At 35.6% G+C, this 22,734-nt stretch overlaps 1 protein-coding gene across 1 annotated transcript in view; it reads right to left on the minus strand.

Moving 5' to 3' along the window:
* Nucleotides 1–13,596: 13,596 nt before the first annotated feature.
* The window catches only part of LOC149743971 (uncharacterized), a 37,630-nt gene continuing 28,492 nt past the window's right edge, over nt 13,597–22,734 (minus strand). Inside the window, exon 5 of the mRNA XM_089905931.1 lies at nt 13,597–18,762. The gene's annotated coding sequence lies outside the window, so the exon portion shown is untranslated. The remainder of the gene's footprint in view (nt 18,763–22,734) is intronic.

Here is a 22,734-nt window from a genome sequence, read left to right on the forward strand (position 1 = left end):
TTTTCAATACCAGTTAAAATTAAAGTATTATATCTCTGTGTATCTATTAATATTGTAATTGCATCGTAGTAAGCTGAAATATGTCTCCCCCCAAAATATTCACAACCTAATCCCTGGAGCCTGTGAATGTTACCTTATATTGCAAAAAAACAGGGGTATTTGCAGATGTGATTAAATTGAGATCTTAAGACAGAAAATTATGTTGGATTATCCTAAATGCCATCACATGTATCCCTATAAAAGGGACTCAGATTTTACACAGATGGGGGAGAAGGCAACGTGAAGATGGAGCAGAGAGATACTTAAAGACACTGGAATGATGGGGCCACATTTGACGGGATGCCTGCAGCCACCAGAAACTGGAAAAGTCAAGGAAAAAATTCTCCTAAGAGCCTCTGGGGGGGCCATGGCCCTGCCGCCACTATGACTCAGATTAAGTAATACTGACAGAACTGTGAGAGAATAAATGGAACACATTTTGCTGTTTTAAGCCAAGTATCTGCTGAATTGTTACAGAAACTTTTTATGACTTGGAAAAATTATTCTTATGTTATCTTCTTGATTGAGGGCTTAGCTAATTTATTTCTCGGTTTTTAGTTAATTCTTGAAACATCAATGTCTTTCTGAGAACTATTTTTATCATATTATATATTCATCAGCCCATAGTCCATATGGTTGCCATTTAAGCAAATTTAGTGAGATTTTTCTTAGTGCCCATATTCTATGTCTGTAAAACATTATAGATGTTTGAATAGATTGAATGTTATTCATATCGTAGACACATATATTATAGGTTAGTATATAGAGGGGTATGGATAGATACTTTTTAATATCAAGTAAAACAAGTTTTATTATGATATAATCCCTTCTTTGTTTTTTCCTCTTAGTTTTTTGCTTGCTTTGCTATATTTGAACAAAACTGTTTCCTATTGACTTATTACTTACACATGTCATACAGTTTGTAATGATTTCCTGTGAATTTAAAATATACATTGTTATATCTTTAATTAGTAGACCTTTAGTTAACCAGTTTCTACCTATAGGTGATATGTTGTTTCACCTGTCATATAAGGTCTTTAAAACTGGCCTTAAAATGCCCTAAGGCCAACATTGTCACTGTTTTTTTAGCTAAAGACTTTTCTCTTGTGGTGGAAATAAAGGGGAAGCATCAGGATGCATATACTTGTCCCACCCACATGGCTGTGTTCCCCTCTCCAATCTGCATCACTAATAAGCATTTCTAGTTGATCTTTCAGACCTTTACTGTGAGAGACCAATGGATTTAATGAAGAAAGAGTCCTCCAGGACATGCAGACTCCCCCAGTTTCTTCAGTGCAGGGTTGTTTCACATGGCATTCCCAGCCTGCAATTAACCTTCCTCAAATGTCTGTCCTTCTAACTAAATTCTTCTTACCAGCTTCCTGCTGTGTCTACCAATTTTGTTTACTTTTGTGTTGTTTTAAGGACTTGTTTTATCTGTATGTAACAGTACTATTGTAACAGTGAAGAGCTAAATTGGACTGCAGGTTAGATCTGTTTCTTTGAATTTAACCTTTGCTTTTCATTGCTTTTATTATTATATCATACATAATGGCCTGCCTCAAGGAACACTGCCCCTCTGCCTGAATGTTAAACTAAACTGCCTTTGTTCAGCTCACAGGGAGCCGATCTGACCCTGCCCACTTGTGAATGGCTGCAGTTAAGAAGAAATTAACACATCTCCTCCTATTTTGCAAGATAAATGGCCTTGTTTACTTTACTTCTTCACCTTCTCTCCCTCTCTGTTCTGTAAAAGAAACTGGCATCCAGACCCCGATAAGATGTTTTTTTGGGAACCCTTGCCTCACCACTTCCTGTCCCGATTTATTGGCCTGTCGTGCGGCGAAGAGAGTGAGCTTGGACTCGGTAACACTATTGCATTATTTGGAACATTAGTTACCTCTTAGATGTCATTTTCTAAGAAAGACAGCATCACATCTGACTCTAACAAATTGTAAATTCTTAAGTATGTCTTAACTGCTAGAATTTTCTATTTCTTATTCCACTTTTTAGAGTATTTCCCTCATTCACATGTGTGTTATATTGTGCAAGTTTTACACACTTGTGATGTTTCTCTGTTCTTGTTTATCATAATTTTTACTGATATAAAGCAAACCCCTTGATTTTTAAAGCATTTTTACCGTAAATTCTATTTTGACTGAGATTTACATTGAAAATCTTGTTTTAATCTTGCTTAAAATTTCCAGGTCTATAAATGGAGATACTTTTAAATGTCTTAAATTTTGGTTTTGATTTGTCTACTATAAATAATATAGTGATAGAATTTTAAGTAGTCAGTCTAGGAAAATTTGTCTTTTAATGCAAGCTTTATATCAATTCACAATTATTATGATCCATAATATACTTCCTCTTATATCTGGTTTTCATTGAAATTCTTTTGCTTTTTCCCTTGTTTCTGCATTTTCTTGTATTCCAATTTAAAAACTTTTCTAGAAATAGTTTGTATTTTATATTTGTGGTTCTTATTTTTCTCTAACACTTAAAAATGTCTATCCTCTCTTTATAAATGGTACTTGTGAAACCGAGCAGAGCCCTTTTGAGGCTCCCGGGCACGGAGGTCTCTTTTTTGTCCCCTGCTTCTAGTCGGCGAGATTCCAGCCTCCTTGACCTTCCCTGAGTTCCAAAGGGCAGATTCAAACAGTTGCTAATCAAGGGAGGAGGAGCCAAAAAACCACTTGAGGCAAGATTAAAGGGAGCAGAGAAGCTCATCTAGATTAGGAGACCCGCCACTGAGACCCTGCACACACCCTAATCTTGTCAGCAACCCCACCCTTGGGAAGCATTGTTATAAAACTCCTTATCAAGTCCTCCTGGGTGGGGACACACAGTTTTTTGAGGCAGAAGCCCCCTGTGTCCCCCTTTGCCTGGCAAAGTTATAAAGCTATCCTCTTCTATCTCATCCAAAGCCCTGTCTCCGAGGTTCGATTCGGCACTGGTGTACAGAGAAGCTGAGCTTTCGACATCACAGGTAACTGAAATGACCGTATCTAAATGTAAAACAACTTTAACTGCAGCATAAACAACTATGTATATATCCCTGGTAAAACAAATAACAAAAATATCACTATGCATAACTTCTCCTATAACATAGCAATACATTTTGCATGGAATTTCTTGATCCTTCTCCCCTCCCTACCTCTAAACCCAAGGGTTGGTCCTACCATCTAAAATATCTCTTCTTGTTTATAAGTTTTTATATATACAAACAAAAACAGCAAACAACATGAACGTTCTTAAATGGTAAAAATGCTGAATAAATGATAGTACATATAAATACAGAAATATTACCGTTTTTATATGTGACTTGTATGTCCGTCCTCACATGATATCTTGATTGATGTTTAAGTGGGAAATGCGGGTTTCAGAGTACTGTGCATAGTTTGCTTCCGTTCTTTATAGAAGTAAACAGCAAACACATCTACATATGTGTTTGTGTGTATGTATGTTTTCGTATGGGTGCATGGTATTGAAGCCGAATCCAGCCTCTGTACCCTGACACCAAATTGAATCTCAGAGACAGAGCTTTGGGTGAAGTAGAAAAGAATAGCTTTATTACTTTGCCAGGCAAAGGGGGACACAGCGGTATAATGTCCTCAAAACTGTGTGTCCAAAAAGGGAGGGGGGGTTGTGAAGAGTCTTATAGTCAAGGGGGCAGGGTTGCTGATAAGGATCGGGCTGTGCATTCCTTCAATCCAAATATCATCTGGCGTCAGGTGGTGATGGGCAAACTGTTACCTTCTCTGGAATGAAGAGTGCTTCGTCAAGTAGTTAACATCTTCCATTTGGTGAGGGTTTTAGTTCTGCAGAAGAGCTCAAAGGTATTGTTATGAATATCCTTTGCGGGGGTGGGGGGGGGGACCAGGACCCTGCCCTCAAGGCTGTACTATTGTTTCTAGACTGCTCCTCCCTTGTCTCTGCATCCCCCACCCCCTCTCCTGATTAGCAACTGTTTGAACCTGGCCTTTGGAACTCAGAGAAGGGGATACAGAAAGGCTTTTGTGCCCAGGAGCCCCATAGGGTCCTGCTGGGTTTCAGTATCTTTTTAAATTCATGAGGAAAGATGTAATAAGTTATATATATATATATATTAAAAAACTCATTGCTTGAAGGAGCTAGAAAATGTTTTATTTCTGTGATTGCATTGAACTTGTATTATTTTGCAATACAAATATTTAGTACTTAAATTGCATTACATTCCAAAGTAGTGTTGTCAAAAAGTATTTATGTTTTAGTCAGTTTTCTCCAGAAAAACAGAGCCTGCAGCAGATATAAAGATATGCAGAGAGAATTTTTTTATGAAGGTGACGTGATTATGGAGGCTGAGAAGTTCCGCGATCTGCAGTTGGCTTGCTGGAGGCCCAGAACACTGGTGACGTAGTTCCTCTTCAAACCCAAAGGCTAAGTGGAGGGGAGCCAATGGCGTAGGTCCCAGTCTGAGTCTGAAGGCCTGAGAACCGAAATCATTGATATCTAAGGGCAGAAGAGGGACCTCCTGGCTCCAACAGAGAGTAAATTCACCCTTCCTCTGCCTTCTTGTTCTATTCAGGCCCTCAGTGGATTGCGTGATGCCCCCCTCCATTGGTGAGGGCCATCTTCTTGACTCAGTCTACTGATTCAGATGCTAATCTCTTCCAGAAACACCCTCACAGACATACCCAGAAATAATGTTTCACAAGGTATCTGGGCATCCCTCAGCCCAGTCAAGCAAGTTGACACATAAAATTATCTATCACAATTTAGCATAAGCTGTGTTTTGCTATTTACATATATATGTACATACATATATAGTTTTTTTATATATAAATTTATTATCAGTTTTACTGACCTTATCTATGTGATTAATTTTCTTTTTCTGAAAAAAAATGTATGTACTTTATTTTTAAATTTTTATATTTCTTCAATATATTTGTTTTTTTATACTTGCATAATTAGTTACAGAGTTGTTTTTGCAATATCTTTTTTTTGACCACACTTGCACACGTCGCTATATTGTTTTGGAGAATGGGCTCATCTCTCAATACATGTTTTATTACCTCATCAGATAATAAAGAAAATGTGACTGTTTTAAAGTGTAAATATTCCTTTTCCCTAGGAGTTTGTAGCAATTTATTATTATTTTGTTTGTTCATTAATTTTGTCTGAATGTTTCAGATGAAAGCACCATCAATCTTAACAGGGTTTTTGGGGTTGTTTTTAATTCAGTGATACGTTGTACTATTTATTTATCTAAATACCTTTTGCTCTTATATTCTCTCTATCCCTTAGTAGGATATATGTTACTGAGGTTGCATACGCATTTATTTTAAATTCCTAAGCTCCCTTAAAGAAAAGTTTCGTATTTTGCAGGAATGCTACCTTCTCAAACATTACTAAGCATATTTATTAAGTTATTTGTGTTTATTTTTCCATTAATTTCTTTCCTTAATAGATAGTTCTTTCATTAGCTCCAGCCAGTGTTCCTCTTCTATGTTCCCCTCAGATATTTGGTCATTATGGATTTTTCTGTGTAAATTTATAACAGTAGTTAGCATTGATCAATAGTAGTTGTTTAAGTGGCTTCTTTTTATTCACTCAGCACAACACTAAATATTTTTCTTTTCCAAACAGCAGATGCACTTTTACTTTATGTGATTTCTAGCTGTGGTTGTAATTATGAACTTGAGTCTGGTCTGGTTTTTCTGTTGAACAGGAAGAAATAGCCTTTTCTATGGTGATGACCAAAAGTTTTCCTCAGCACACCTCTCAGCTTCTCCTTCCAGCTTCAACACTCTGGGAACCTGCCATACTTGATCTCTTTGGAGAGGTATTCTGGGACAAATCCTCTAGATACAGCAAATGTTAAGAGGTAACTGGCACAGAATTAACAGCTTTCATACTTGGCTACAAGACAGTCTTCTCTAGTTTCCCATATATTTCTTGACCTGATGCATTTAAGGACGTTTGAAATCACATTATTTTGAAGTGTCTTAATTTTGCTTATATTGGGTTGTGGAAGTTTCAGATTAGGTTTATCCTCTCAAGGCAATCTGATCTTATTGGCTCTGTATCCTTCAGAAATAACTGAATAATTGATTCTTACTAGGGACTTCTCTTGGTTTTTCAGGACCTCCAAGTCTTTAACTGTTTATTTACTATATTTTGTGATTTCTATAATCTCAATGGGATTTTTGAAGGAAGAAGAGATTAAAACATGGCCTTAGTCAGCCATTTTGAAACCCCAAGTCTCTCTTTTTTTTTAGGTAATATTATCACAGTGAGGGAACAGAAAAAACAGTTAACAATCAGAGTTTAATACAGAGTACGGTTCTATGAGTTATACATGGACATATAAACAGCAGTTGAAATCTAATCCCTATTAGAAGGAAATGCACATTCTTAAATGTGATTATTTTAACTTCATTATGATTAATTTTAATAAAATTACATACAGTTTTCTGGAATCCAGTTTATCATTAATTAAAATGAAAGGTATGATTAATACATCCACATTAAAAGTGTTTTTAAAAATTAAGCAAGAAAAAAATACACTAATAAAGTAAATGTGAATTTTATTAGTAAATAAGGAAAGTTAATTGGTTTGAAATAATTAGAAATAGACATATCCTAGATTTAAATTGGGTGTAGAATAGAAATTCCACAGAGAATGTAACTTTAATTCAAAAGGTAATACAGTGAGTTTTACAAATCATAACTTGAGTGTGGGTGGAAAATCACCTCAGTTTCTTTTTGTTTTTGTTCTTTTTTTGCAGTACACGGGCCTCTCACTGTTGTGGCCTCTCCCGTTGCGGAGCACAGGCTCTGGACGTGCAGGCTCAGCGGCCATGGCTCACGGGCCCAGCAGCTCCGCGGCATGTGGGATCTTCCCGGACCGGGGCACGAACCTGTGTCCCCTGCATCGGCAGGCGGGCTCTCAACCACTGCGCCACCAGGGAAGCCCTCGGTTTCTTTTTAAAGTGTGCATTCCTGGTCCTCATTTCCAAATATCCTAATGAGATTCACAAGAAACTAAATTCCTAACAAGAATCCCCAGGTAATTCTAATGAGAGACACTGTTCCAAGAGAGTATGTACTCATTTTACCACTCAATAAAAGAGCTCAACAGAAATAGTTAATCAGATTTGATAATGCTGCAGCAATGCTAACTATGAGAGTAATAGTAATAATAACAATTACAAGAGCAAACAAATTAATAGCTTTATAGGTGTCAGTCTGCTATGAACTTTCTTTTAATGGTTTCCACTAATCCTTATAAAAATCTGAGTTCCTACAAATTAAGTTTATACTTCTGATAAAGAATTTAGTCTAAGAAAAGAGAAGCTATTTGTCTATGTCCTGTAAGTAGCAAGCATCAGCACTCTCTGACAGCAGAGACTTCTCCCATAATCCTCCCCGCTAGACACTTCTATTTAAAATCATAATTTTAATAGTGCAAGTTGAAAACAACATATATTTATATAATTACTATGTACCATGTTAATGTATCACATGACTAATAGAAAGACACCTTTCTGATGTTGATTCTTCCCATACAAGAACAAGGTATTTACTTCCATTAGTCATATCTTTTTTGAAGACTCTCCATAATGCTTCACTATTTTATCTATTGAATTTCTAAAATGTATTGAATGAGTTATTTCTAAATATGTAAATTTTTGTTCTATTGCAACAGAGTTTTTTTTTTTCTTTCTATGATGTTTCTTATCAATTTTTATTAGGAGAAGTAATTTTGGTATATGATTAGATCACCAATTTAACACATTGCTTATTTTAATTTTTTGTTACATTACTAAAATTTTCTAGGTAATGTATCTGTAAATTGTTAAAATTTTATACCACTTATGCCTCTCATATAATCATATGATAATTGAAAAAATGTATATTAATCAAGAGCTGTGTCAAGCACTGCATTGAGTGTTGGAGTGAAAAAACAAAAAGCAAAACCTTGCTTCATTAAACTTACAATTTACTGGTAATCTCAGGCATTTGCCAAATAATCATACAGAAATATAATTCCAAATTGGATAGGTTCCATTAAGAAAATACAGAAAGATTTTTTTTCAATAAATTTATTATTTTATTTATTTATTTTTGGCTGCATTGGGTATTCGTTGCTGCACACAGGCTTTCTCTAGTTGCACGCAGGCCTTCTGTAGTTGTGGCGAGCGGGGACTACTCTTTGTTGCGGTGCGAGGGCTTCTCATTGCAGTGGCTTCTCTTGTTGTGGAGCACAGGCTCTAGGAACGCGGGCTTCAGTAGTTGTGGCTTGCGGGCTCTAGAACGCAGGCTCAGTAGTTGTGGTCCACAGGTTTATTTGCTCCGCATGTGGGATCTTCCCGAACCAGGGCTCAAACCCGTGTCCCCTGTATTGGCAGGCAGACTCTTAACCACTGCGCCACCAGGGAAGCCCAAGAAAATACAGAAAGCTTTTAATGTATGCCACGGGGCATGTGATTAGCAGTTCAGATTTTAGAGAAATGCTGCAGTTAACGAGAAGTGTTACGGAATATTATTTTACATGGGTGGCACTATTTGAAAGCTCCAGGCATGAGGGAAAACAGGGCACAGTGGAGAGCCTAAGGCCTGGTGACTGAGGCAGAGACCACAAAGGGGAATGAGATAGGAGAGTGTATTATCTACTGCTGTGTAAGAAATTACCTAATTTTAATGGTTTCTAACAATAAAAATGTATTTTCTAACAGTTTTTGGGAGTCAGGGATCAGAGTGTGACTTAGTTAAGTGCCTTTGTCTAACATCAATACTGAAATTATAGTCCATAGGCCACCTGGGGCTCTGGTCACACCTATAGACTCAAAGTGAGGAGGGATAAATCCAGTTACAAGTCCATTCATGTGGTTGTTGGCAAGTCTCTGTCCCTCGACACATGAGCCTCCTACAGGGCTGCTCGACAAGGTGGCCTAACATGGTGATCAAATCCAAGAAAGCATGAGAGAAAGCAGCCAAGATGGAAGCCAGTCTTTTTACAGCCTAATCTTGGAAATGACAAGTCACCCCTTCTGCTATTCTATGTTACAAAGGACTCCATAAGTCCAGCCTCCACCACCCACAGCCCCTCCCTCCGCGACCCACACCACCACACACACACATGCACACTCCATCCTTCCGATCTTCTCCATCTCACTGTCTATGTTCCCAGGGTGACCATAAGCTGTGGCTGAACCATAAAAATCTTCACGTACGCACAAGCTGACAGTGCTTTGCAAAACGCCCATACTGTGCCCCTCTTACTCCCTGTCTGACGACTTCTTTGTTTGAGCCGTTACAGGACCTCTTTTGGCACATTCCTTTGCACAACCTGAAAGTATGTGGGAGTTAATGTCCCAAGGGATAAACTTTGAACAGTAGGATTCAGTAATTTGTGGGTAAATTCAGTCCTATTTATCCCTTCCAATAGAAGGACCCAAAATGAAGCTAGTATGGATTTTTGAGAGTAATCATGGTACTCTGCAATTTGTCTTACTTAGTGGTAGGCAGTTCAATAATCTATACTTGTATCATCTCTCCCTTCCTCCTTGCCACTTTGTCTTTCACTTCTGCTCCCTAGAAATGAACATAACTCCTCTGCCTCAGGCTCAGCTTTCTGGGAAGACTAAGCTACCAGTTTGTACTTAGAATGCTAATCTTCAAGGTGGAATTTCGGAACTGAATTTTACCCTCAGCTGAAAGCAATAAGAACACCATGTAACAGCACAATCACTAAAGATTTTATGTGTCATTTGGATGAGATATAGGTGGAAGGTGAAGAGTTCAGATTTATAATGGCTAAGGCACTTGAGCAGTATGACAGCAAAAAATAATTATAAGAACTGTGAAGTGGGTTGGCTTTTTATAAACTGCTAACCATAAGAATGTACTGTAAACCGTTGTTATTTTTAACCCAAATTTTAGTATAAAAATATGTGACCTTCAAAAATGAGAAGTTTGCATTCCTATATCCCTTACCTAGAGTTTCCAGGTTTCATTATTTGCTATATATCCTTTATCTGTCACCCTCGGTCTACCTAAACATACACTCACAACAATACACATTTTGATTACATATTTATCAATTATTTAAAACTAAGTTTCTGATACTTCACACAAATATTTTAGCTTGTATTTCATTTTTTTAAGATATTTTATCTAATTGTAATGTAATTATCACATCCAGAAAATTTAAGCCTGATATACAAAATGTTCTTTAATATTTATGTCACGTGTTCAATATAACAATTTTCTCCAAATATGCCACTGAATATTTTTCTAGTTGTTTTTATTTCTTAGTTCTGATCCAAGATCTAATAAAAGATCACATATTGAATTTTCTGGTCATCTAGAACAACCCATATTCCTTTTATTTTTATAACGACGTTTTCACAGTTGTGACTGAGAATTTTCTTCACTTACTTCCAAATACCAGGAATGAACTTGACTAAGGGCTCCAAATCCACCACTCTGAAATCCAACTCTGTGATAACACTGAGGTCACAGGCTATCTACCGGACTCCTCTTAGAGCCAATGTTGCCAGTAACAATGTCCCTTTATTTTCCATTCTTGATATTGAAGTTTTTCATTCTTATAGGAAGCTCTTCTCCCTTTTTTCTTGGTCACTGTAACTAGAAGTTTGTCGATTTTATTGAACTTTTCAAAGAATATGCTTTTATTTGCATTGATTTTTTTTAATTTTTCTATTTTCAATTTCATTAATTTCTTCTCCATTCTTTATTACTTCTTTCTACTTGCTTTGGGTTTAGTTTTCTCTATTTTTCTTTAAAAATTTCTTAAGATGGGGCTTCCCTGGTGGCGCAGTGGTTGAGAGTCTGCCTGCCGATGCAGGGGACACGGGTTCGTGCCCCGGTCCGGGAAGATCCCACATGCCGCGGAGCGGCTGGGCCCGTGAGCCATGGCCACTGAGCCTGCGCGTCCAGAGCCTGTGCTCCGCAACGCGAGAGGCCACAACAGTGAGAGGCCCGCGTAACACACACACACACAAAAAAAATTTCTTAAGATGAAAAATTAAATTATTGATCTGAGTCATTTCTTCTTTCCTAATATAAGTATTCAATACTATAAATGACCCTGAAAGCACTGCTATAGCTGTATCCCTCATATTTTGATGTGCTGTATTTTTATCTGTATTTCATACAGACTATTTTTTCATTGGTTTTAGACTTCCCCTTTAACCCTGGGTTATTTAGAAATGGGATGTTTAATATCTAAAGATTTGAGAATTTTTTAGATTTATTCCTGTTTGATTTATAGCTAAATTCTATTATGCTATTAAAATGTAGCTATGATTTCTACTCTTTTAAATTGTTTGAGATATTTTTATTGGCTTATTATATGGTCTATCTTGTTGAATATTCATATGTCTTTGAAAATAATGTGTATTCTACTGTTGGGTGAATTGTTCTATAAATGTCAATTAGGACTATTTGGTTGATAGTGTTCAAATCTTCTATACTCTTACTGTCTTTCTGCCTATTTGTTCTATCAGTTACTGGGAAAGGATTTTTGATGTCTCAATTATAATTTTAGAACTGCCAACTTGTTTTACTAACTTCCATTTTTGTCTCATTTATTTTGATGCTCTGTTATCAGTAATATATATATATATTTATGGTCATTATGTCTTATTGGAGAATTGACCCTTAATGATGATATACTGTCCCATTTTATTCTGGATAGTATTCCTTGTTCCGAAGCTGGCTTTTTCTGATATTAACATAGCTATTCAAGGTTTTGGGGGATATTTTCATGGCATATCTTTCTCCATCTTTTTACTTTTAACTTATCTTTATCAGTATATATTAACTGCATTTCTAATAGACACAGTAGAATTGGATCTTGCTGTCTGATCCAATCTGACAATTGCATTCTTAAGAAAGTTATATTTAAGCCATTCATAAGTAACGTGATTATGGATATCATTGGATAAAAACTTTACTAAATTGCTAGCTGTTTTGTATTTATTTAATTTATTATATACTCTTGCTTTGCCTTCTTTTGCATTAAGTAAACATTATATAGTATATCATTTTACCTCCACTATTGACTTATTACTTATACATCTCTTATAAAGTTTGTAGTAATTTCCTGCTAATTTAAAATATACATTGTTATATTTTTAATGAATATACCTTTAATTAATCAGGTTGTACCCTCAAATGATTGTTTCACCTATCATATAAGCTCGTTAAAACTGGCCTTAATATACCCTAAGGCCAGTAATGTCACTGTTCTTTCTGATTAAAGCTTTTGTCTTGTGGTGGAAATAAGGAGGAAGCATCAGGATGCATATACTTGTCCCACCCACATGACTGTGTTCCCCTCTCCAGTCTGTATCACCATAGGCACTTCTTAGTAGATTTTTCAGACCCTTTGCTGTGAGAGGCCAATGGGGTTCATGAAAGAGTCCTTCAGGGCATGCAGACTCCTCCAGTTTCTTCAGTGCAGTGTTGTTTCACATGGCATTGCCAGCCTGCAATCATCCTTCTTCAAGTGTCTGCTCTTCTAGCATCCTACCAATTCTGTTTTGTTTTGTGTTGTTTTAAGAACGTGTTTTTTTCTGTATATAGCAGTACTATTGTATTATTTGGAACATTAGTCTTCTCTTAGATGTCACTTTCTAAGAAAGACAACTTCACATCTGACTCTGACAAACTGTAAATTCTTAAGTATGTATTACCTGCTTGAATTGTCACATAATAGTAAATGTTACACTGAAAATATTTTATGATGAAAGACCTTTGGAATAAAATACCCTTGGAATATTGTAAACAAAGTTTTAACATATTAAACAGGGAACTTTTTAAACAGAAGTACTTAGTAAGTTTCTCACAACTTGACATAACCTTAAATACATACCTTACTTAGAATGATTGCTTCTATCATAGAACAGTCCTATGCTGAGATCTATTCCATTATTGAAATAGCTGAAAATCAATGTGTTATTGGGAGATATATAGCCAGGTGTATATTCACATTGTCAGTATGCTTTATAATAAATGCTCAAGGACTTAAAATTATTATAGCTAAGTGATTTGCCCTTGACATTCAGGGATTACTGTTATGTATTTTGATTCTTGCATTTTATATAATAGTAAGTTCATTTGGCTCAGAGCCCTAAATGTTTCCAAATGACTACAATTTTTTCAATGCCAGCAGTTTGGAAAATAATTGCTTTGAATCTCATTTTTTTTTTTATTACCCATCATCTACACTATGCCACCCAGACAAGAGAATAGTGAAGTAAAAAAACATTGTTGATTATTTTGTTACATTACAAAGTCTTCCCATTAACGTATATTGATATGGAGTTTTTTTAAGTGCAAGGACGAAGATCACTGAAAGTACAAAATAACATGCCTTAAATTTTGTTGTTTCTGGTAGATAGGCTCTGCTATAGAAATGCTGATTTGAAGGATAGTCACAAAAAGTCACAAAACCAGATATGTAAATTTTACATGGATTAGAATATATTAGCTCAAATTTAACTTAATCCTAATTTTAGAAAAGCTACAGAACTTAACAGATAGTCAAGTTAAAAGCTTATTTATTATAATTTGTGATAAGACAAAAGATCATATATTCATACCATTCCACACTTCACAATATATAGGGTATGGAATTTCTAACACTCTTGATATCTTTGGCTTAATCCCATAAAGTTAACATTAAAAACTTCAATAGTTTTTGAGAAAGATTAACAATTTAAACAAATATTACATATGGTTTAGGATTTACTAAATGAAAATTGAAATTCCATTCTGAAATTTAGTGATTATTGATTTCTTCAATCCACATAAAATTAATTTCAGGACACCAAGGCACAGTTCAGTCGGATGAGCACAAATTTCCTTATTTTCTCTGTTCAATGTTAGACAAGAAATATTCAAATATAAACCATGCTATCTTCTGTCTGATGATAGTGTGTCAGATACAATGGTGTTCATCAACCCAGTCTATTCAGCCCCACTGTTTTCCTAGTCTTCTTTCATCTAAGGAAAGCAATGTAGCATGATTCCAACAATTAGATGGAAACAAGTCACTGAGTTGAGCTTTTGGGAATGTTTTGAAGAATGGTGAGGCTCCATAGGCAGGCAGTTATGCTTTTGCCCTTAGGCACTTTATGTTTTTTCCACCCTTTCTTCTTCTTTATGCTTGGAATAATGGCAGGTTGTTAGAAGATTATCAACCATACTATGAATGGGAGAATGGAATCCACATGCTAAAAATGGCGAAGCAGGAAGATAGAATGTACCTGGGCCTTCAATGGCATTGGTCAGAAGCTGCATGTTTAAGAAAAACTTATAACAGCAACAAAACAACTAAGAGAGAAGAGGAGGATGAGAGAGAATGAGAGAGAGAGAGAGAGAGAGAGACTTAGAATGAAGAATGTTCTTTTATGTTTTTCTCCCTTGTTTGTACTCTTTCTTTGAAAAAGAAAACCATCATAGGATAAAGTGCTAAAAAAATGCTCAATATTTACTTAGTTAACTTATTCAATATGCTTTCCAGAAGGAAAAAAAAAATCATTACATGAAGTGGTTGACAGAACTGTAAAAATATCTCCCCAAGATTTTTTGTTTCCTAGCTGTTCAGTAAAGCACTGATACAGATACTGCTGAGAAGAGTCTTTCACATGGAATTAAGGTTACTAATCAGTTGCTTTCTATTAGGAAGGTTATCCTGGATTACCTGAGTGGACCTAATGTAATCATATGAGCCCTTAAAAGCTAAAGAGGAAGACAGAATCATCAGTCAAAGAGATGAAGCTTGAGTGACTTGAGGCATGAAAGGGACTTGACCCACTCTTGTTGGTTTGAAGATGGAGGAATGGGACCAGGAGCCAAGGAATGCTAGCAGCCTCTAGAAGCTAAGATCCCGGATGTCTAGCCAACCAGCAATACCAGCAAGAAAACAGGGACCTTAGCCCTACAACCACAAGGAAGTGAATCCTGCCAATCACTCACACAAGCCAGGATGTGGATTCTGCCTTAAAGCATCAAGAAAGGAACACAGCCATGTAGACACCTTGATTTTAGCCTTCTGAGACCCAAGGAAGCTAGACTTCAGACTGTGAAGGCACTGTGAGATAATGCCTGTGTTAAGTCTCTGAATTTGTGGCAATTTGTTATGGCAACATTATGAAACTAATAATCATAGTAATACAAGAGAACCTGTTTAGAACATTTGCAAAAAATGTCTTGACATATTAACCTTTCAAAAATTACTTTCATCAAATTATAAGGCACAGATCAGAGATCAAAACCCTGAAAAATTACTACTAAGAACTCAGTGTTTTAGTGGAGGCAGGGAAGTAAGGATCATGAGATGCAATCAGGGTAGATAGTGTGTGGCTCTGTGGATGGTCCTTTGTGATTGAGCTTCCAATTGGAAGTTTGAAAAATAAATGCCAAAAAACTACACTACTTCAGAGTTTCCACTAGTGTCAGTTTCTAAAAAATCTTACATGAATTACTATAATTTCAACAAAACATTGATTTTACTAACATTTTATATTGTTGTAACTCTAAGATTTGAACAATAATGTTTACTGTGAAATATACGAAATTTATAATTATGTGTTTTTAAATTTTTTGCATGTAAAAAGTAGGTTGATTGAGACTATGCAATCCCATCTATTCACTCTTTTTGTGATTATACTGAAGTGCCATTCTCTTCAGAAAAGAAAAAAATATAGAGAGCTCAACTGAAATGAAAGGATTATAGTAGTATGAATTACTCATTCATGTTAGTGATATATTCAATCAATCCAAAATATTAATTGAATAACCATTATATCCAATGATTTTTATACATAAATTTACCTACATTGCCACAACACAATGCATATTTTGAATGCATTTAAATTATTTTACACACATACACAAAATAAGACTGCTGATGATTAAATTTCACCTCGAAGTATCTTATTAGGTGATTAAATAGTAGGTGGCACAGAGTACAGTGAATAGTGCCAACTATTATTTCATCACTCACTTATAATAAGAAAACATTGAATAGAGAGTCAGCGTTGTATTTATCTGAGTTTCCCAAGCAAACAACAAAATACCTAATACGTAGGAAAATAAAAATGCTGTTGGAGTGAACTGTATGTTAATAGTTACACTATTTAAGCAAGAACATGACCAAGGATAAATGTATAACTGAATAGCTATGTTCTGTCATTTTGATAAAAAATTTCAAAATAACACTAAAAAATCAAGTTTTATTCTCAATTATTTGCTATCTTTCATTCTCTAAACAAATATTACATGAGTACTTGCCATGTAGCAAGTATCCAAGACATTTAGGGAATGGAAACGAGCAAAGAGAGTCTCTGGCTTTAAGAATTTCCTGGACATGTTAGAATGTTTGCCACATGCAATACCTGAAGATGTTTATTAGAGCTTTATTCGGCATGCAGCAAAGGGCAGAGGAGAAAGTGTTTAACTCAAGGTAAGTTGTTTATCTGCTGGGGGAAAATCAGTGAAATAGCTGAGAAAAACTGTCATGTGATATTATGGTTTAGTTATTCTGAAATGGGAAATAAAAGAATATTTTATACAGAAATATTAAATTATTTTATGGTGTGCAAATTAAATTCTTTGCATTGAGGTTTTGTAAAATGGCAATGTTAATCATGAACTTAAGAAAAAATATAGGTGAAAAAAGAGAAATGAGTTATATTTTTCAGGATTGGGCTGAGGGGAATATATTCCAGGCAGTGGCAACGGAAGATGCAACTTGCAGGGCTGTGAAAACTCATGGAACTTTTGAATGATGACAGGGAATTCAGAGCCAGAGCAGAGAGGTCTTGTAGACAGACAAGGATGAGTCTGAGAAGCAAGCAGGAGTAAGATCAAAAAAGTTCTCAAATATATTGCCAACAATTATTTGACTTCAAGCTAGGCTCTGGGAACTCAATGACATGTGAATTGCAGAGGAATGACCATATTTCCATTTCAGAACAATCACACTGGCAACAATGTGGAGAGTCAGAAGGGAGGCCAGAATGTGAGCACTCAAATGAAGAAAAAATGAGCATGAGCCCAATGCCAGCAGAAATAGGGTGGAGGAGAGGGCTTCAAGATAGGTTTAGGACGTAGAGTCTGTAAGACTTTCTGATTGATTTGAAATGAAGGGGAGGAACTGCCAAAGGAAGATTCAAGGACCACCCCAATTTACTGGTTAGCAAAACTTATCACACATACTTGTGATAACTATAAACTGAGATTTAAAAAAATCTTATTTATACTTGAATTTCAGAGTTAACCTAAACATTTCCTAATAAAACTTGCCTATAATTATGATTCCTTCTATTTTTTTCCTAATACTCAAAAGCAGTGATTTTACATTTCATGTAATCATGGTATAAGTGGCATGAGAAATACTAATTGCAGAATATTTACTTCAATAAGCCTTTTTCTCATGTGTTTGAATATTTCAAAACATAGTTTGTGACATTAAAGAAAAAATAAAAAAGATATAGTTAATTCTAAAAGGCACCATGAAATGCAAAAGTGCAACCTATACTTAAAAAAACATTAAAACATTGAGTATTTGTCCACATACATTGCCCATTGATTTGCAGCAGCAGTAATTCATGTAAAAGCTATCATGTAATATACATGAGGCTGCTTTTCTACAACCTTGCAGAAAGGATACTTGGAAGTATCCTTTTGTACCAAAACTGGAATCATTTTTCTGATGATAGGGTAAAGTAAGGTGAAGCTTTACATTTCATGAGTAGTCAGTAAATGTAGGTGGGTGAAATCATTTATTCCTTTCAAACAGATCACAAAATGTGTTATTCTTGATGATTTCCAACAATATTATAAGTCCTTGAAGTAGCACATGCATTTGCAGAAAAAAATAATATACACATAAGCAAAGCAGGGTGAAAGAAATAAAAATTTACCCATGATCCCAATAGCGATTATATATATATTTGAAAGAGAGAGAGAGAGGATGCTAGCTAACTGACTAGGTAATCAGACTCCCTAAGCAAAGTCTACCATTACAGGGATTGTAGGAATCTAGGGGTGGGCAGGAATATAGTGATTCTAGTACGTCATAGTGCTTAGTCACTGGGGAAGCAGTCTGGCAAGAACACATTGGCCAATCTTGGGGCAGCTGGAGGCTGTCAACCAGCTATCCTTCCTGCAGAAGTCTTCCTTGAATAGAGATGTAAGCAAGACACCTCCCATCCATCCCTTGCTTCATACAGATTCTCTTCTCTGTGCATGAGGTTTGGAAAACAGCTCCTTCATCATTTTCTTTTTAAGCTTTGTATATGCATTTTTCTTTTGAACCAGAATCATTTTTTTAATTAATTTTTTTTAAATTTTTGGCCGTGTCCAGTCTTTGTTGCTGTGTGCAGGCTTTCTCTAGATGCGGCGAGTGGGGGTTGCTCTTCATTGTGATGAGCGGGCTTCTCATTGCAGTGGCTTCTCTTGTTGTGGAGCACAGACTCTAGGCACACGGACTTCAGTAGTTGAGGCATGAGGGCTCAGTAGCTGTCGCTCACGGGCTCTAGAGTGCAGGCTCAGTAGTTGTGGCACACGGGCTTAGTTGCTCCGCGGCACGTGGGATCTTTCCGGACCAGGGCTCAAACCCGTTTACCCTGCATTGGCTGGCAGATTCTTAACCACTGTGCCACCAGGGAAGTCCCTCCTCCGTAGTTCTTGTCCGTGTTTCTGAGGAGAAACTTATGAGAGGTTAGTGAGAAGAGGTACAGACACCATTGCTGCAGGTAGGTTCAGGGTACCATTAATACTCATCCTCTCCCTCCTCAAACACCTATACTAACTTCCTCCTACCCTTAATTATTACCACAGGATTTGGTAGCTTACCTGGCTTTATGACCCAGGATTAGCTATATAATTTTCTGTGTTCAGTGCAAAATGAAATGTAGGCCTCCTTGTTCAAAAATTACTAAGAATTTCAAAACAGTGACAGCAGAGCAATAGACCAAGCATGAGGTTCTTTTAAGTATGGGGCCCTTCATTTGACCTGTGGGACTGCCCAGGTCAAATGCCCATGAATCTGGCCCTGTTGTGGCCCAAACTTAAATTTCTAAAGGGACTGAGACCTTGGTAATCACCCCTCTGTCTGGCTGGGGTTGCTGCATCCATCCACTCACAGGTACAACTGGGTAAGTTCCAAATTTCATAATGAGAATGCATAATCATTACTGAACTGAGCATGAGGAATTGGATTAATATCAAGATTTTAGGTGTGGAAATGGTAAATAGGAGCTTAGAATTCACTAAATTATAAAACTGAAGAATGTTTCAATGTTTATGCCAGTTGAATGGTATTCTTTTAACAATGTTACTTTGTTTTCATATGTGATGGGAACCTCCTAATTCTTGAAAAGACCTGTGACTTCTGAAAAAAATAAACAATATCTTGAAGTTTTGTGACTTCACACCTACTTTATAAACTAATTGAGCTGAAGATTGGTGTTTAAAATTCTTGTGTTCTCGAGTGGACAGCTTGTGAAAAAAATTGAGGAAAAAATAATACTTACTGGAAAATAAGAAATTTATTTGGTAAAGTATAAAAATATTCTATTGGAGAAGTGAATATGGCCTGTGCATTACTTATTAATAATAATAAATATTTACAAAGCACCTTCTAGGCACTAGGAAAAGTTCTAATTGCTTTCCATTTTTTTTATTATATGATAAATGCCCCCATTTTATGGATAAGGAAACAGAATAAGTAAATATAGGTAAAAATTTAAGAGTTACAGTCTTAATCAGTTTTTTAAATTAATTACAAATTAATAAAATTCATGTTCTGGTATAAATTAAATTGTGTTTTGAATCATTTACTTTTTAAAATTTTGTTTTAATTTTACTCAAAGAGAAAAAATATACTCCTGAGTTTGATTAGAGAGAAAAGTGGTCACATTTCAGGAACTAGGTAATATACGATCTTTATATACAATGCCAGCACCCAGGAAGAGACTGCCTATTATAAGTTGTTTTTTCTCAAAGTAACAGCTTTATGGAAATATAGTTTACTTACCATACATTTTACCACTTTAAAGTGTGCAATGTTTAGCATTAGTGCTTAAGTGTTCATTGTTTGGTATATTCACAGAGTTCTGCAAGCATCGCCACTATCTCATTTTGGAACATTTGCATCACCCCAGGAAGAAATCCTTTAGCAAGCTCTCCCCTGTCCTTCCTCTTCTTAACTCCTATTAAACTCATAAGTTTTTCAAAATTGAAAAAAGTCACATTGAATCTTAACGTGAGGCCCCATTTTTTGTTTGTTTGTTTGTTTTTAAGCTGTGAGAGACTTATTTGTTTGAAGTTGATGATAATTTTGTTTTTAAGAGATTTACAATGCCAAATTACTGAGTGTTTGATAGTAATGTTAATTTAAATGTGTTACACTAGATATAACAAAATTCAGATTTTTCCTTATGTAGTATGTTTAAGATGGGTTGCTTGTATATTTTAACCCCTTAACATGACTCTGCATTGAATTTCTATGGTAACCGCATTTCTGCAAAAGCATAAAAACATTCAGAGGCTGTGCCCTCTCTCTCCTTTTCCTGTTGCCTTTCAGATCAGGAGAACATGTCTCTCCAGAAGTCACTGGAATGCCCTACATACATTTATTATTATTGCTATTTCCATCCCCCAAATTAATATCAAAACTACCATGATAGATTTGTAAAGAAACCATTTAGGACTACTCATGAGAAAGAAAATTATCTTGGATAATGACAGAAAAGAAAAAAAAAATACAGTTAGAAGATAGGAAGTCAAATTCAAACTGTTTGGCCTAATCCTGAAGGTATCATTTTCATTATATAGTCAACTTCTGCTGTGACTTTATGGCTTAATGATATGATTATGCCCAGTTGACGATGAGTAGCTCTGGTCATAGGATCACCCGAAATCCTAGTCATGTTTAAATAGAACATAGTGGTATGTGAGAAGCTCTTACTCAAACTAAGAGTAATTTACCGTCACAGCAACCAAGACTTTGTCCCCCAACTTCAATTAGGCTATGATGTTTTATCATAATATTTCATTCCTCTCAGATTTCCTATCTTTGGTTATAGGACCAGATGGTTTCACTGGTGAATTCTACCAGATATTATAAGAAGTCATACTATTCCCTCTCAAACTTCTCCAAAACATAGATGAGGAAAGAACACTTTGAAATTCATCTTACAAGGCCATCATTACCTGATACCAAAGCCAGACAAGGATATACAAAAAAATTAAATTACAGGTCAATATATGTGATGAACATAAATGCAAAATTACCCAATAAAATATTAGTAAATCAAATTCAACAGTACATTAAAAGGATCATACACCATGATGAAGTGGGCTTTGCTTCTGGGATGCAAGGATGGGTCAACACTTGCAAATTAATCAATGTGATTCACCACATTACAAAATAAAGGATAAAATCCTGTGATTATCTTAATAGATGCAGAAAAAGCATTTGACAAATTCAACATCTTTTCCTAATAAAAAACTCTTAACAAAGTGGATATAGAAGAAATTTATCTCAACATAATAAAGGCCGTATAACAAGCCCACCGCTAACATCACAATCAGTGATGAAAAGCCGAAAGCTATTGCTCTAAGATCAGGAACATGACAAGAATGCCTGTTCTCACTATTATTTAACACAGTACTGGCAGTCCTAGTCAGAGCAATTAGTCAAGAAAAAGAAATAAAAAGCATTCAAATCAGAAAATAATAATTTAAATTGTCTCTGCTTGCAGATGATATGATATAATATTTATAATAGACTTCACCAAAAGACTGTTATAACTAATAAACAGTTTCAGTAAAGTTGCAAGATAACAAAATCAATATACAAAGGTCAGTTGTGTTTCTATACACTAATAATACCTATCAGAAAGAGAAATTAAGAAAACGATCTCATTTACAATTGCATTAAAAAGAATAAAATACTTGGTAATAAGTTTGTTCAAGGAGGTGAAGGATTTGTACACTCAAGAATTGTTCCAGATTGAATGTTGAGCATCTTTTCATGTACCTGTTGGCCACTTGGGTGTCTTCTTAGGAAAATGTCTACTTAGTTCTTCTACCCATTTTTTAGTTGGATTATTTTGTATTGAGTTGTATGAGTTCCTTATATATTTTGGACATTAACCCTTTACTCTGTATATGGTTTGCAAAAATTTTCTCCCATTCTGTAGGTAGCCTTTTCATTTTGTTGATTGTTTCTTTAGCTGTGAAGAAGCTTTTTAGTTTGATATAGTCCCACTTGTTGATTTCTGCTTTTGTTGCTTGTGTTTTTGGTGTCAAATCCAAAAAATCATTGCCAAGATCAATGTTAAGGAGCTTTCCCTACATGTTTTCTTCCAGACGTTTTATAGTCAGGTCATATGTTGAAGTGTTTAATCCATTTTGAGTTAATTTTTATGAGGAGTATAAGATAGAGGTACAATTTCATTTTTCTCCATGTGGTTATCCAGTTTTCCAGACACCATTTGTCGAAGAGAGTATTCTTTTCCCAGCAAAATAAGGTATCAAAGAGGTATCAGCACTTCTGTCATTATTGCAACTTTACTCAGAATAACCAAGATATGAAAAAACTGAAGTGTCCATCAATGGATGAATAAATAAGATGTAAAATATATATGTATGTATATATATATA

Source organism: Delphinapterus leucas, unplaced genomic scaffold, assembly GCF_059928025.1.
Source record: "Delphinapterus leucas isolate spDelLeu-1000000601 "Yukka" unplaced genomic scaffold, BTC_Dleu_Yukka2 spDelLeu_asBTCV2_sq40, whole genome shotgun sequence".
Lineage (NCBI taxonomy): Eukaryota > Metazoa > Chordata > Mammalia > Artiodactyla > Monodontidae > Delphinapterus > Delphinapterus leucas.